This window comes from Camelus dromedarius, chromosome 2, assembly GCF_036321535.1.
Source record: "Camelus dromedarius isolate mCamDro1 chromosome 2, mCamDro1.pat, whole genome shotgun sequence".
NCBI classification, from domain to species: domain Eukaryota; kingdom Metazoa; phylum Chordata; class Mammalia; order Artiodactyla; family Camelidae; genus Camelus; species Camelus dromedarius.
The window spans coordinates 23085419-23101846 of record NC_087437.1 but is presented as its reverse complement, the minus strand read 5'-3'; the positions used below and the strand labels follow the sequence as shown (position 1 = coordinate 23101846).

Below are 16428 nucleotides of genomic sequence, written 5' to 3'. Positions count from 1 at the left end.
CTTGTGCTCTCCCAGAGACAAATTCACTTTCCTTTTACTGGCAGCTGCACTGATCCTGCCCACACACAGGGATGGGGCATTCGAGAACCCAAGGAACTGGCCAGCTAACCCATAAGGGCTTTGGTTTATTTGTCAGAGTCAGAGGATTTTACTGTCTTTTGAAAGAAGAAAGTACCCACAATCACGTTTAGTATCTTACTTTTACTATCGGGATAAAGACTGGCAGCTAAGATAAGGTATGAGGAAATGTTATGCCAAAGGGAAAAATCAGAAAGAAGATAGCAACACACTGCAATCTGTGAGCCCAGCTTACAGCTTTTCCTGTTTTCACTTAAATCCACTGCTGATTGCAGCAAAGGGGAGGAGCTTAAAGAGAGAGAGAAAGGATAATTAGTAAAGAAAACCTTATCTAAAGGTTTCCTGGTTTATTCAGAAAGATCTCGTTTTCAGGGCGAACACTTGGCTGTCAAGAATTGTGAAGAACATTCTCCCTGGTATCTGCTAAATGTACTGCTCTAAACATGACACAGATGAACTCCAGTGTATTTTTCTTTCCCTTAGAAGAGAGAATCCATTTTGAGTATCTCTATAAAATAACTCGAACAACTTATTTTCTACTGTGGCATGTGACATGGCTACACACGATGAAAGTGATTAAAATATTATTTACATCCAGCGGGATTCACATTTACATCTAGCTTTCGGCATCCATATTAGTAAACCTGAAAAATATTAAGGAAACTCTCGATCAGGAATGTCCTACAGTGTTCAGAGATGCACAGAGAGACTAAGGAGACCTGAACAGAACAGCTTCAGTAGGTGATTTTGTGCTGTCGGCTCAGCCTATGATAAGCCCCTTCTTCTGAGAACTAACTCCATCCACCAGGGAAGGACTTCAGTAGCCGTGTTTAAAACACGTGACCGTGCAGCTCTCGCTACAGATGATGGTGGGCCGATCAGATTCTCTCTTCTCTGGGAATTTGTACAGAAGGGATGTAAACTGAAGAGAAGGGGACCAGTCAGTCATCTTCCTCTTGCCCTGTGCTTGGAGAAGGAGATAAACCAGATCTTGGGAAAGGAGAATAAAAAAGATGCAAAGACTAAAACAAATCCATGAAATGGAGAGAAGCAGAGGATACTACTAGGGTGCCTGAAAGCTTTCCATCTTCTCCTGCTGACAATCCTGCTTCCTTCATGCCCCACGGGGGTTGTTCCGGAGCACCCTCCCCATTAAACTTCCTGTGCCTAATTCTCCATCTCAAAGTCTGTTTCTGCTGATAATGAAAACACAGACTGACAGTCTTCCAGGTATTATTTCACCCACTATTCACTACAAAGCCGTATAGGTCAATGTCAAGAAGCTCTTCCAATTGGATATTATTATTACGCAGTCTATGCATTTCAAATTAAAAAGGTGTATTTCAAAAACACAATAATCTTCACCTCCTAGAACATTTCAGATCATTTCAGATTGTTCAAAATGTAAAGGGAGAGTGCACTGCATTTAAATTAAAAAAGTAACAAGAAACTTTACCTCATCTGAACTTAACTCCCTTTATTAGTTTAACCACATGTTGAAACACATATGAAACACGGCATCTGGTGAGGCTTTCCAAAAAACTAATCACCTATCTGTGAAAACATTCCATCAGAGGATACGGAGTTCCTGGCTTTATCTGAACGATAAAACATGAATTAAACAGCTTTGAGTTTTTAAGAGTGTAGAAAATCTCATATTTTCTTTGTTCTTCTCTTGGCAATTACAGACTTCCCTGAAATCCAAGAGCTTGGAGAATTAACATATTTTCAAGTCAACCCTTGAAAACATCCACTTATGTCTCAGTGACAGAAATATATTGTGGCAGAAAATTCTCCTCCTCTATCAAACACAGTTTGTGCAACCAAAGGGAAAAGTCTTTAGACTATATCAAAAACTCATGCAGTTAACCAAACTTAATATGTTCATGTTTAATTACTAACCAGGTATACTTTAATAAGACCTTAAATGGACTATGGTTATCAAAAATACTTTGTCTTTTTTGTAACTTCTTTCTCCTTGAGGGCTCAAAGAATTTTTAGCAGAATTAAAACATTTACAAAGCTTTTGAAACTGGCCTGCTTTCCTTCAGGGGCAAAATACCATTTTAATATGCAATTCTTTTATAACACTGATGTCTTTGATAAGTGACATCACAGTAGAAGCTAAGAATTCCATTTAAAATTATTATTTTCCCTCTCGCATTTCATGGGATATATAAGAGTCTGATTAATATTTAGTCATCTTGAATGTGAGCATAATTCTATATAAACTAAAATATTGTCCACTTTAAATACATTTGCCCCTTATTATAACAGATCAGTGGCCAACATAGTTGTTTCCTATAGCAAGTGTGCAAAACAAAAGAATGCCCTAAGTTAGAATAATATTAAGGAAAATTTAATGTGGGCTGTTATCTCTATTCCCTATATCTGAAATTGGTTAAAACTAGGAATTTTAAGAAGAAAACTTGTAGGTTGTTCTGTCTTCTTCAAAAGCCATCTTATTATTTGGAAAGCACATTAGCCAATTTAGTACATTAATTGAAATGCTGATGCACTCTCAGCCTTTTGGCTAAAGCAGAGCAGTCATTGGTAGTGAAAGCTTTATCACAGCTTTGCAGTTTCCTGGCCTTCAAGCCTGTATCTCTCTGGGTTTCTGAATGAGGTGCCGTTTTAATAGTTATGGAGGCTATTTAAACATCATGGCATCAACTGTGATCACTGCCTGCTAAGCTGCCCCATTCCCTCTCCTCCCGATCTGTAGAGTTCTTTGAGCTGCTGCTCTGGGTCCTTCCTTTAGTTGAGGAAAACACTGCTCTTGGCAAGATTTGGATTTCTCTAGCACCATTCTTACTGCTGTGTCCCTTTGCTATTTGAATTGCTTATCCCAAGGATAAATTTATGTGTCAGTCTTGCTGGGTCCTGGATCATAACGCAACCCGGACCTGGACTTGACAACAGACCAGAAGTTAATTACCATGATCAAGATAGAAAATAAAATGCCTCCACTTGTTCCTACACTGAGTAAACACTGGTCCTCACAACAGGATCTGATCCTTGTGTGATGAATCTTTTCACAAATGAGAGGTTTGTATATTGCAGATACATCTATCCGATGTGTCATCTCAAATAAAGATGTCTCTCGAGAGCTCCAAAGTCTGAACTTCTTCCACAGTGAACCAATGAGCCAATCTTTCATTTTATGCCATTTTAGATTTCTATAGGATTATAAAATAGCAGGTACTCATTATGCTTTTTCTTTCTCAAAGAACATCACACACTCACACAAGGTACATAAAGGCCAAAGGAAAAGAAATTTTATTTCTGCCTGTAAATAGCTTTGCTATATATATATATATACACACACACACACACACACATATATATATTAAATTTTATTACAAATTCAACTTTTCCACTACTATTTCTTTAAAAGAAATCCCTTCAAATTCAGTTGTCATTGATCCTTGGTTCCTTTCTTACTGTCAGAAATGTTAAAATTCAATTTAATATGGAAATTTTCTTCCTGCCTTTCAGTGAAGTATCAAATTTGCAAACTTTCCAGATGTCTCACTGAATTCACCCACAGCCATTTCATGAATGTCTGAGCGCATACTGGTTCCACGGACGCCCTTGGAGAGAAACAGGAGAGCTCTCCCCACTGAGAGAGGGACGTCCTCTCCCCTGCCCATCCAGGGCACAGTGAGTGTATTCCGCCCGCTGCCCCTTCTATTCTTCTAGAACATCACATTTCATTCTATCTTGGCCTCTTTAGAGAAAAATGAAATGAGTAGAGAGACTATTATTTCTCATCAACCTCTTTGGAAAAGCAGACATTTAAAACTGTCTCACTGATGGAGAGCATTCCTTTACTTCTCCTGTCAGATTTGCTGTCTTTATACAAGTTTCCTGAGCGTGATGTGAAGCCCCGGAGGCTTGTGCTCAGATGGAACAGCTGCTTGTGGCGGAATGAGCCTCTTGCGCCTGACGGTTCTACCGTCGCTCCTGGGAAGAGGATTCGTGAGCGCAGCTTTCTGCATATCTGTGGGGTTAAGCCTTCCTCTGCCCAATAAAGCGTAATTCTGATAAAACCCGTTTATTCTAAAGTTCAACACTGTTTTTCAAATTCACAATCACCTTCCACACTTTTTTCATATATTTTAAAGAAAAAAAAAGTTTCTTGTACAAATGTTTGAGAAACACATATAAGTATAAAAATAAAAGTCACCAAGAGCTCCCAACCCAAAGTTGACCACTGTGATTCACAACCTTAGGTTAATCCTTCCAGAAATAAAATATAAATTAATACAATGCAAAAATAAAAACTTTTAATTTTATTTTTAAAATTGATATCACAGTTTCGAAAAATGCTTTTGATTATTTAATACATCTTTAGAGGGGAGGGTATAGCTCAAGTGGTAAAGTGCATGCTTAGCATGCATGCGGTCCTGGATTCAATCTCCAGTACCTCCTTTAAAAAAATAAACAAATAAAACTAATTACCTCCCCTCACCAAAAAAAAAAAAAAGAAAAAAAAAGTTTTTAAATTAAAAAAAAAAGATGATACATTAAAAAATATTTTTATGTTTGTCCATGGGTTTTTAGGGTCCATATCATGTTTCACTGTACAAATGTCTCTTAATTCCTTTAAACGTCCTCTTGCTTTGGGACATTTAGGTTTTCCTAAATCCTTTGCTATTACAGACAGAGCAGAGAGAACACTGCAGTTTGGAAGTTCCTGTTACATATGCCTTTATGATTTAAAGCATAAAGGATAAAGTTAGGCTTTACAATTTTAAAAATAATTTTTGCCAAATTGGTGATTAATGGCACTTTTAGTTCTGCTTGCTTGTACTCAGTACTGGGCATGTGAATCTTCGGAGAAAGAGAAGGAGGTTAAAAGGAGGCGGCAGAGGTGGAAGGAGGAAAGAGGACAGAGAGGAAACATCAGCCCCCCAGTGCTTTTTCTGTTCCACATTCTGCTAAAAGCTTTCAGCCCTTCCACACTGTCTCACTGCTGTAACTGTCTCAGGGTGCTGTAACAAAACCCCACAGACCGGAAGGCTTAAACAACAGAGACTCTTTTCCCACAGTTCTGAAAGCTGGAAAGTCAGACTGGGGTGCCGGCACGGTTGGTTTCTGGTGAGAACTGTCTTCCTGGCTTGCAGATGGCCACCTTCTCACTGTTTCCTCACATGGAAAAGGGTGGGGGATGGCTGGGGGAAGGGGGATTTCTGGTTTCTTTTTATAAAAACACTAATGTCATCATGATCACCCCCATAACCTCATCTAAATCTAAATCTAATTAACTCCCAAAGGCTCCACCTTCAAATACCATCACATTGGAGATTAGGTCTTCAAAGTATGAATCTTGGGAAAACACATTAAGTCCATAATACATATCTTCCATGCATTTATATATTCAAATAAACAAATATTGGTTTTTACAAAGAAATAGGAATAGGCTGTATATGTTCTTCCAAAATAAGGTTTTTTTTAAACTTAAAAATAGATCATGGACATATTTCCATGTCAGTCCTTGTAGATCAATCTCACTTTTTAAAAATAGCTCTAATGATATTCCATAGTATGGCATTTCCAAGATTTATTTAACCATTTTTTCTACTGATTGACATTTAGCTGCTTTCCATTTTTCTCCATTAAAAATAATCTTGCAGTTAGCATAAGTAGCCTAATGAGTATGTGGTAATATTTCTATAGGATAGATGGAGTCTTAGAAGAAAAATGAGGAGAGGGTGGGTAGGCAAAGGGCACATGCACTTAAGACACTCAGGGACACTGCCAAAGGGTCCGTCAGAGGGTTTTCCACTCTCACATTTTTCATTCTCACCCACAAGCCTTTCTATTCCCATCCTTATACTGTCAACCTTACATTTCAAACATTTATCCTATTATCTGACACATATTAAGTGCTCAAGAAATTGTATTTTTATGATGAAAAATTGATATTGACTGAGCATATATCTGGAAAAGATGAAACCTCTACTTTGAAAAGACACGTGCACCCCAAAGTTCATAGCAGCACTATTTACAGTAACAAAGATATGGAGGCAACCTAAATGTCTATCAACAGAAGAATGGATAAAGAAGATGCGCAATGGAACACCACTCAGCCATAAAAAAGAATGAAATAATGCCACCTGCAGAAACATGGATGGACCTAGAGATTATCATACTAAGTGAAGAAGTGAGACACAGAAAGACAAATATCATACGATATCACTTAAATGTGCAATCTAAAAAAAAATGATACAAATGAACTCATTTACAAAACAGAAACAGATTCACAGACACAGAAAACAAACTTACAGTTACCAAAGGGAAAAGAGGGAGAGGGATAAATTAGGAATTTCGGATTAACAGATACAACCTATTATATATAAAATAGATAAACAACAAGGACCTACTGTATAGCACAAGGAACTATGTTCAATATCTTACAATAATCTATAATGGAAAAATAATCTGAAAAAGAATATATGTGTATATATATGTGTAACTGAATCACTTTGCTGTACACCTGAAACTAGCACAACATTGTAAATCAACTACACTCCAATAAAAAATTGATATAGAGATTCAGTTTATAATGCACCATGCTACTTAATATTTTGCTATATGATTAACCACAAAGGTCCTACTTAAATGACTTTCTATGCATGTGAGTTCTTATTAGAATATTATGTGACATCACACTAACTATTAAATAACATGCTGTAACTCTCACAATTCCCAGGGAACACTGGTAGAATGAGAAAGTCAAGGAGAGTTGGAGGTTACCAGTCAGGTCTCCACACTTCAGCACCAGCAACAAAGCACACAAGAACCTGAGTCCCTTCACATATTCCTCACATCTCCACAGCCAGGAGAGGCAATATACCAAATTAATTCTGAAAGCAAAAACTGAGTGTCACTGGGTGAATAAAACTGGGAAAAATTATTAGCACCAAGGAACATCTGCTGCCATCACAATGAAATGGTGGCACATAGACCATCTCAAAATGACAACACGCACAACAATGAAACTAATGTACAGACAGAAGACCTGGTAACTACCTCCATGTACCTGTGCCCTCTTTAGCTGCTTGCCAGCATCTTTAGCCCAGATCTGTGATTCACTGGAATTGCTGCAAAAATTGCCAAAATAACCTCTGAGAAGCAGATGGTTATGAAGGCTTCTGTCCAGATGCCAGAACCCCATATGCTTGCCAATCTGTGTTTCCAGCATGCACCATTATACTTAAAATTATATTTTTCCTTTTTCTGCCATGTTCACTCTACCATCATTAACAAGATTCTAATGCTTTTCCAGAAAACAAGAAACATCACAGCCTGCTTGCCTTCTCTTTATAAAGAGAAACATAAAAAGCAAGTGTCAGACACCCCCAAACATTCAACCTATGCCACACCTCGACTACTTGGGACTCACATTAGTGGTCTTCATGGAGTCTTTTTTGTAATTTTTTTATTTCAACAGAGTCATCGCCTCCCCTGGGCTCTCCAAGCACCACAGTACTGAGAGGGCTGCTCCCTAATTCTTTTCCAAGTCTACTAGCAAAGAAAAAAAAAAAACAATAGTTTCTAGAAAGGAACTAGTCACAGAATTCTTATTACCCAGAACGAGGAGAGAGAATGGTAAGAAGCAAATTCTCTATTTTAGAATAATGGTTGGATTTCTCAAGCCAGCAATGCCGGCTAATATACCCCACATACCATGACAGCCAAACTTCTGGCACCATCTCAGAGGTTAAGCTTTTAGATACCAAAACAAAGCACTTTGATCAGTACCCAAGGTTACATATCACAGGGAGAACTGAAATATTCCCCAAACCCAAGCTGACCCTTCGGAGAACTCAGAGATACCATTGTTCAGAGGTCAGTCTTTCCAACAACCAGCTTTTCTATTGAGTTGTTTACTTGCTCCTGGACCAGAACACCCACCCCCTCCAGGGTCTGGCACCATTGGATGTGGAAAATGTCCAAAATTTCACAAGTTGTCTATTTCTGCAACAGTCAATTTGGCATATTTACATGGTGTTCCAGTGCAGGGTGTTTGAAGCTACCAGTCATTGTAAACAGCATTCTCTCACATTCTCTAATGCTGTTTTCCCAGGAATCTGTGTACCTTACCTGCAATATTGGAAAGGAAATACCCTTACACATTCAACCTTTCAACAAAGAAGGAACTTAAAGTCCTTTCAGTGAATATTTTGGAGTTGCAGAACAGTGTGTTGATTATATTAGTAAAAGTCTGAAACAACACTGGGTTTTTTTGTTTGTTTGATGTAGGGAGGCATGATGTTTTTGAAAAACTTAGATTACATTGAAATATGTGACTCTGAGTCAGCAATTTAAAAGAAAGTATTATGACACTTTAATTACATTTTAATGATTAAACCTTGGAAGTGATGCTGATTTAAGTCAAAATAACTTTTGAAGGTGTTTTTCTTGCCTGCAGCTATCTGGAAACCTGACAGAAGGGAAACAGGAAAAGAGAGAGTAAAAAGAGAATGATGTTTTAACTAAGAAAAAAAAAAAGTGAGTGGTGGGCTTGGGAGATTTTTTGTTGTTTATTTGAATTAGGATTGATAACCATGATGGAAAAATCTAGGCAGGCAACATCTGGACATGTGTCAGAATGCAGGATACTGTGTTTGCATTTGTTTTACAAAAAAAAAAAAAAATCAACACTAAGGATGAAAAATTAATGACAAAGACTGCAACACATAATTTCTGTCTGCATGTATGCCCTACCTCCCACTGCCACAGAATCTGTTTAGGTTCTGCTTGGACTTCTTAAGAGAGGAAGGAAGGAAGGAAAAGAAAGAAAGAAAAAGGAAGGAAGGAACCGAAACTCAAGAAGATTAGATGGAAACACCAAAATCCTAGAACATTTTTTCTCAGCATTTCTTCTTCCCAAGGAGAGAGAGGAAAATTACATATAAATGATAAAAAAAAAAGTTTACTTTGAGAAGACAGCAATAATGAGTTAAAGGCAAAGCCTTCTTAAAACACTGCACTTAAATATATTGATCATTTACAAAAAATAACAAAGGGCTAAAATATGTTCAAGTATGGATGATCTAAAAGAAACTAAAATGGATAAATATTATGTTTCTGTTGGAGACTGATGTTTGATTTACAGTACTTTTTTTCATTGATTTTTCTATGGACTTCCTAATAATGTTTGTAATTTTTTTTCCCTAAACTTAAAGCTCCAATAAAACTAAAAATTTTGCGTTTTGCAAAGCACTTGCCCATGGCCCTGGGCCTTTGTACCTGCTATTTCTTCAGTGGAAGATAGGCATCCTCACAATCCCTGCCACATAGAAAACTAGCCAACAGTGAAGTTTCTTGCTCAGATGGAACGAAAGAGAATCCAGACACTGATCTAGGTGTGAGATAGCTTTTAATATTATAAAGGTGACAGTTCAACTCAGTGGGCTAATTATTTGGTTCATAACTAGTATTGGAAGCATTTGTTAATTATTTGGAAAATAAGTAAACTTAGACCCTTGCCTCATGCCTTATTCAAAACTAGATTCCAGAGGGTTAGCAGTGTGAAAATGGAAATCAAAACTATACAACTATTAGAGTATCATTTGGGAAAATAATTTTTATAAAAATCATTTACAACGTGGAAATTATGGAAATAAGCAAGTAACTAATAAACACATAAGATGATAACTTCAATAATGATTAAATAAATATAAATAAAAACATCTAGTTTGTACTAATGATCATTTATCATAATGTGTTATAAATATGTGAGGGAACGAAAAAAAGTCACTCAAATGTTGTGGGTGAAATTTTACATCGGCATAAGGATTTTAAAAGGCCATTAGACAAAAACTCCAAATTCCAAATGGGCATACTTGTCAACCCCAAAACTTTAGTTCTGAGGAATCTATCTCATAGATATACTTCTACTTGTGTACAAAGACACACATACACACACACATTGCAATATCATTTGTTATAGCAATAAAATGAAGACAGCAAAAGTCCATCAGCAGGAGATCGGTTAAATCAATTAGAATTCAGACATACAACAAAAAATCAGACCACTATTAAAATGAACAAAGTATATCTGTATTTACTGAGTTGGATAAGTGTTCATGATACACTTTTAAGTCAAAAAAGAATGTTTTAGAACCACATGCACTGAATGTTTTCTGATGAATTACACAGGAAGAAAAAAAATTAGCCCAAGTGCAAACTGGAATAAGGTAGAGAAATCTTTTCTTAAGAGCTCTAAGCCATCTTCGAACGCAGTGGCTCTTAACATGGGGTCCCTCAATATCAGCAGCAGTATTTCCTGGGAACTTACTGGAAACTCTGAGGGTGGGGCCCAGCAGCATGGATTGAATGAGCCTTCCAGGTGATTCAGATGACTACTAAAGTGGAGAACCACTCTTCTAACGGCTATGGTTTTGCAGGCTTTGATGAACTCAACTTGGGGTAAGTTGACTGTAACAACTCAAGGTCTTCTTTCATTGGACTTTTACATTTGGCAAATGGGACTTACTCAGTATCTAAAAGGGAATCACTTGGATGCACACATTTATTTTTAAATGGGTAAGTATTTGATATGAAACATGGTGATAGCAGAACATGTAATCTAACATTTTTGTCTGATTTATAAATACTTAAATTTGAAATCTTATAAAAGTCTGACAATTGACTCAATATCTTGTAATAAGCTATAATGGAAAAGAATCTAAAAAAGATATATATACATATAAATAACTGAATCACTTTGCTGCACACCTGAAACATTATAAATCAATTATACTTCAATAAAAATGCTTATTTTTAAAAAAAATTAAAAAAAATTAAGTATGACAATTGAATTCATCGATGTATAGTTAACAAATCATCTCTTTTAAAAAATATATAGTCATTGGACCTCTCTCAGTATATTCCAATAGCCATATCTAAATGAAAACTGGACAGTATCTGTTCTCAAAAAGACAGTGATTTAATACATCTCTTCCTTGACTTCAACCCTACTTCTACCACTGTTTCTGTCATGGTAATTAGATGATTATCTTCCTTGATGTCCTCAAATTATTAACAGCCTTTTATGGAGCAAGCATTTAATTTATGATACAGATGAAAAGCCAGCACCTTCTTATTGCAGGTATGTTGAAGAATAATAGTTTTCTTCCTCCTGTCATATTGTACATTTTCAGTCTCCAGATTTTCTAAACCTTCAAGGAATTTTATATAAAACCATAGTATAAAGTCAGTGCTCTCATTCCTTCCTCAAATAATTCAAACAAGGTTAATCAGTAAGATGAAATGCATAATAATGTGCATGTAAATTATGAGTATTTGCTATTAGGTCTAACTGAATTTGAAACCACAAATAACCTTCCCCCAGCAAAAAACAAGTCTTCCTCAGGCAACACAGTAGCCTTGATTATGGAAGAAACATTTCTTATTCTATTGGCCCCAAATACTTTAATAAAAACACTAATTATATTGTAACCTAACTGAAATGGGTCAGAAGTTCACATGATTGTATACAGAAGCGAGTAAAAGTAACAAATTGACAAAAAATTCTGTAATTACTAGATTGTCTAAAACACCATTCATTAATTTAATTATTGTATCTGATTTGTCTTAAATCCCCACATTAATACGTCTAAGATGAAGGCCAAGTAGTAGACCATTCTCATTGCTCTCTCTGTTTTAACTTGCTGTTTATTATGTCTCTTTAATTTAGTCTTTTAACACTACATATATAAAAGAAGCCATAAGTGTTACAAGCTCTGGGTTAAATTGTTCCTTTAATTCCTGTACATATATTATATGCCTTTAAAGATTCAATTAATCACAATTTTTATATTCAAAATTAAGTAATTTATCCATCATAATTAAAATTTTCTTTCAGCTAATCTCTCAATTTAAAATGTCAAACTAAAAGTAATATTCATCTTTAGGAAAAGATAACACATATTAAAATGTTCTGCATGACTGGGGATTACACAGAGACTTGAATTCCTCAAGCCCAAAAGGAATAAAAATGATATGCCATCAGATGAATATACATCTTTTTTTTCTTGGCAGAGGACGGGGAGGCAGTGAATAATTTAAAAATATTGTTTAATGTCTTTCTTATCAGCCTCAGTATGCCTCTGCCTCTTTCTTATTCAGCAATGCAGGTGCTGGGAATTAGAAGCAGTAAAAAGGAAAAAGCTGCCTTTGCAGCTTGTTTCTCCTCTTGGCTCCTCCTGGCCCCTGAGCCTGACATAAGTTGCAGTTGTCACCAGCAGCTCAGGTAGCAGACAGAAACCCCAGCCTGTTTTGAGACCTTGCCAAGAGCAGCAATTGTTCGGCACCAGCGGATGCAGGCGTGCGCCCGGCATTTCCATCGGAGCATTCTGAGTCCAAAGACAAACCTCTATTAATGGTGCATACTAATGATCTTTACATTTTAATTAGAAATGCTTGAGTTAAGATCACTGGCTGAAACCTTAATGAGCAAAGGAAGGCTTACCTCCTGTTCCTCTGCTTTTCGACTACAAGGAAACGCAATAAGCTCACCTGAATCAGGTCAGAGCAAGTATCAAGAAAACTCATTTGAAATCCGTGATTAGTCCAAGCTGGAAATATCAGATATTTCCACTTCAAAGCCAAGAAAACATGAAGTTAGCAAAAGGGATCATCCACAGAGGTCTCTCTGCTCTTTTTCTTTTTCCATTCACTCACACATGCTTACATTTTTATTTGACTTTGCCATAGCCAATCCCTTCAATATGCAGAAACCAAAAGCCATATGCCTGTATCAGTGTCTTAAGGCTCCATCCAATTTGAATATTTTCCTATGCAACTTGAAGGTTTTGTTTATTTTCTTTGCCTATAAGCACCATTATATTATTATACTAAATGAACTAAGATTTACTTCTTGATTACTGTAACACCCAAAAAAAAAAAAGTAGATTTAATACTTTTGGAAAATATTTTGGAACATTTTCTTTAAACTGAAGACTAATGTGCTCCTTTTGAAAACAGAGACAAGATATGAATAATTTTAAGAGATGAGTTTATTGGGGAAAAAAAGTTCTACGAGGTTCTGCTTTCCTACCCACAATGACTCCTAATGCACCATTATCAGCATGGAAGCTTTCAAACATTGCCACTTAATAAATTAAGTCCTCAAATATGGAGAAGTACCAAGTCTAGGCCCAGTTCCAGGGAATGGCTTTGAGCCTCTCCTCCAACGAAAACAGGGGAGAGGTGAGCAGTTTCTCTTAGCTATTCCACTTCCTACATATAATTTCAACCCAGATGTTGTCTCAATGTTCCTTCCTCAAATATGTGGAGCTGAAGTGAAGTTTCCAGACATCTGGTCCATGGTTCAATCAAGTGGTCTTCAGATAACATGGAAGCTTTCAAAGAAAAAGTAAGGAAATGATCATGCTAACAAGCATTTCAGAAACTTATGGGAAATGTGAAAAGATTTGATTTTCATAGGAATCTTGTCACATGTATCATCACCTTTTGAAAAGCTGTTGTAGGTCCTGTGAGAGTGTGGATCAATTCTTGTCTAGTCTTCAGTTAACAGAGTGTATTTTTGTCTCTGCTGATGAATTTTTTCACTTGTGATATGTTTTTCATAATTGTGACTTTAATATCTTCTATTGTAAGTATCATGCTGAGTTAATGCCCCTGTTTGAAAACTTGAATCAATGGCTCAAAATGGGTTCAATGATGCATGAAAGTAATGATGATGATAATAATAATTTCTACAACTCTGAAGGTCCTATAAATAAAAAGTGAATGGAACTCCACTGCAAATATAGATTATGAGTTTGTATATATTCGAATATGTGAATCTGCTGGCTTTCCATAAGCAGATAAAAAAGAGAGTGAATATCTGGAAATGGTTGTTTTGGAGGAACAGCAAAACTATTAGAATCCAGCCCAATTCTGTTTTCTATTTTGAAACTTTTTCCAAATAATGGCATAACACACAAAGCTTCATTTCTAAAGATAACAAAGTAACTTCTTATGGAAACAACTTGAGTTAACATAGTACAAACATTTACGGATGCTTTCATTATACAATTAATTTTGTTACCGGGCCAAAGAAGGACTAAAACCAGAGTGGTATGATTGACACTGGCCCTTCTCATAAGCCTAGAGCTTTCATTCTAATAGCACATTTAAGTCTCCCTGGCTTAAATATTTCTCCTTTAAATTTGAAGTTTTGTATTTAATATCATTGTGTCATCTACAGATAATGACAGTTGTCTCTTCCTTTCCAATGGTTCCTCTTTCTGTTTTCTTATCAAATTTATTGTTTGGTTTTAGTCCTCTATAGTGTCGAAGAGTTGTGGGAATAGCATCTCATTAGTGTCTCATTCCTGACTTTGAGAAGACTTCAAAAGTTACAGCATTTTCTGGAACACTGGCTGTGGATTGCTGATGGCTATCTGTTAGCACATTAAGGAGCTTCCCTTCTGTTTCTAGTGAAGAGTTTTTTAATATTAACTGGTAGTAGATTTTACTAATTGTTTTAGAAGGGCATCAATTAAGATGATTATATTGTATTTTCCCCCCTTCTAATCTGTTTCTACAGAGAATTGCATTAGATCTCCTGATGAAATCCCTGCTTAGTCATACTTTCAATCCTCTGCTGCAGTTTCCTTGCTGATAACTTACTTTGAATTTTTGCATCAATGTTTATAATCCGAATACTACTAGAAGTTTGCCCTTTTTGTATTAAAATCATACAGTTTAGGTATCACTCTAAAATTAGCCTTGGAAAATTAATTAGATAGCTTTCCACCTTTTTTAATCATCCAGAAGAATTTCTAAAACATGAGCATTAGCTATTCCTTTAAATTTCTATGAAACTTAGAGTAAACCATCTGGCACTAGTTCTTTGAGGAAGATTTTTGACTGCATTTCCCATTTCTTCTGTGCTATTGATGGTTTTGAAGTTTTCTACTTCTTTCTGAGTCATTGCTATTAATTTACATTTTCTTAGAAAAAAATAATTTTTTTTCTCCTAGAATTGCAAATTTATTGGTCCAAATCTGTACATACATAGCATTTTCTTCAAATTTGTTCAATTCCACAGCTCTAGTTAATAGCCCTATTTCTTCTTTTCTATTACTAAATTATTGCCTATGTCATTTTCCCCCCGGTCAGACTTAGCAAATGTTTATCAGTTTTGCCATATATTGCCTTTATTGATTAATAAGACTTTTATTCTCCCCCCCATATATATATATTTCAGCCATTTTTTTTTTTTTTTTTTTTTTTTTTAGTCCTGATTCATGATTTAATTGGTGTGCTGGTCCGGGTCCCTTATTTCTGCTGCTCTCGGGCGCACTGCTCTGGGGTCAGGGTTTTCTGCTCGAAGGCGTGGATGTGCCGGAGCTCTTTCGCTAGCCACAGTGTTCACAAGCAGGTGTCTCTGAAGCAGCAGCTTCCCCTCGAACTTGGCGACGAGGCCACAAGGACTGGAAAGCTGGACGCACAGCGTCTGGGAGTCGTGCCCTCCACTTCCACGTGCTCTGCCTCCAGGTCAGGCTGCAGCTTCTCCTGGAGGTATTCGGCGCTGAGTTCCATTGCCACAGCCCAGCATGGGTGGCAGCCCAGCGCAGACGTATATTTCAGCTTTTATTGCATTAATTCCTTCTTCATATTTCATTAGTCATTCACTTATTCATCTAGTGTGTAAGAATTGGGGCATCATTTCAATTTGTCCCACTGATAATGGTATTCACTTTGATCACTTGATTAATGTGGGATCTAAATATCCTGTTTCTTATCAAGCTTTTAGTTTATTCATTTACTTAACTGTATCACCATAGACTCCTGGTTTTCTGTTTTGCCAATAGGTTGCAATCCATTCAAATATTTATTTTGATACTGAAATTGGACTTTGTTTCGTGGGAGCCCCTCCGAGAAGGCTTTGAATTCTTTCTTCTGCCACAAGATGACTCTGGCTTATTAAACTTCACCCACACCAGCCCTGAAAGCAGCATTTCTCAAAGGAGCCCTGGATACTTTTTGTGGAGAAAAGTGGTTACAGAATCCTGCCAGTGGGCAGAGCAAGGGAATAGACGTGTGCACACACTTAACATTCACAGACACACGTGTACATCAATGTTTAGTGGGTTTACAAACACATTAACTGTATTTAATTCTGTAGTTACCTATCTTTATCAATTTATCCTAAAAGCCATGAATTCACACTAATACTGTTGAATCCAATCTACAGAGTCCATTCTAGTTTTCTCCCTTGCTATATTTGTAATACCATTTCCAACTATGAGAAACTGCTTCCCATTATCTTTAGGACATACATTCATTTGATTAGTTTCTCCATATATAGAGTCAATATCC

At 36.5% G+C, this 16428-nt stretch overlaps 1 pseudogene; it reads right to left on the bottom strand.

The window, feature by feature from the left end:
- Window positions 1-15349: 15349 nt before the first annotated feature.
- LOC105096765 (bolA-like protein 2) lies at window positions 15350-15648 on the bottom strand (annotated as a pseudogene).
- Between the last annotated feature and the right edge of the window lie 780 nt (window positions 15649-16428).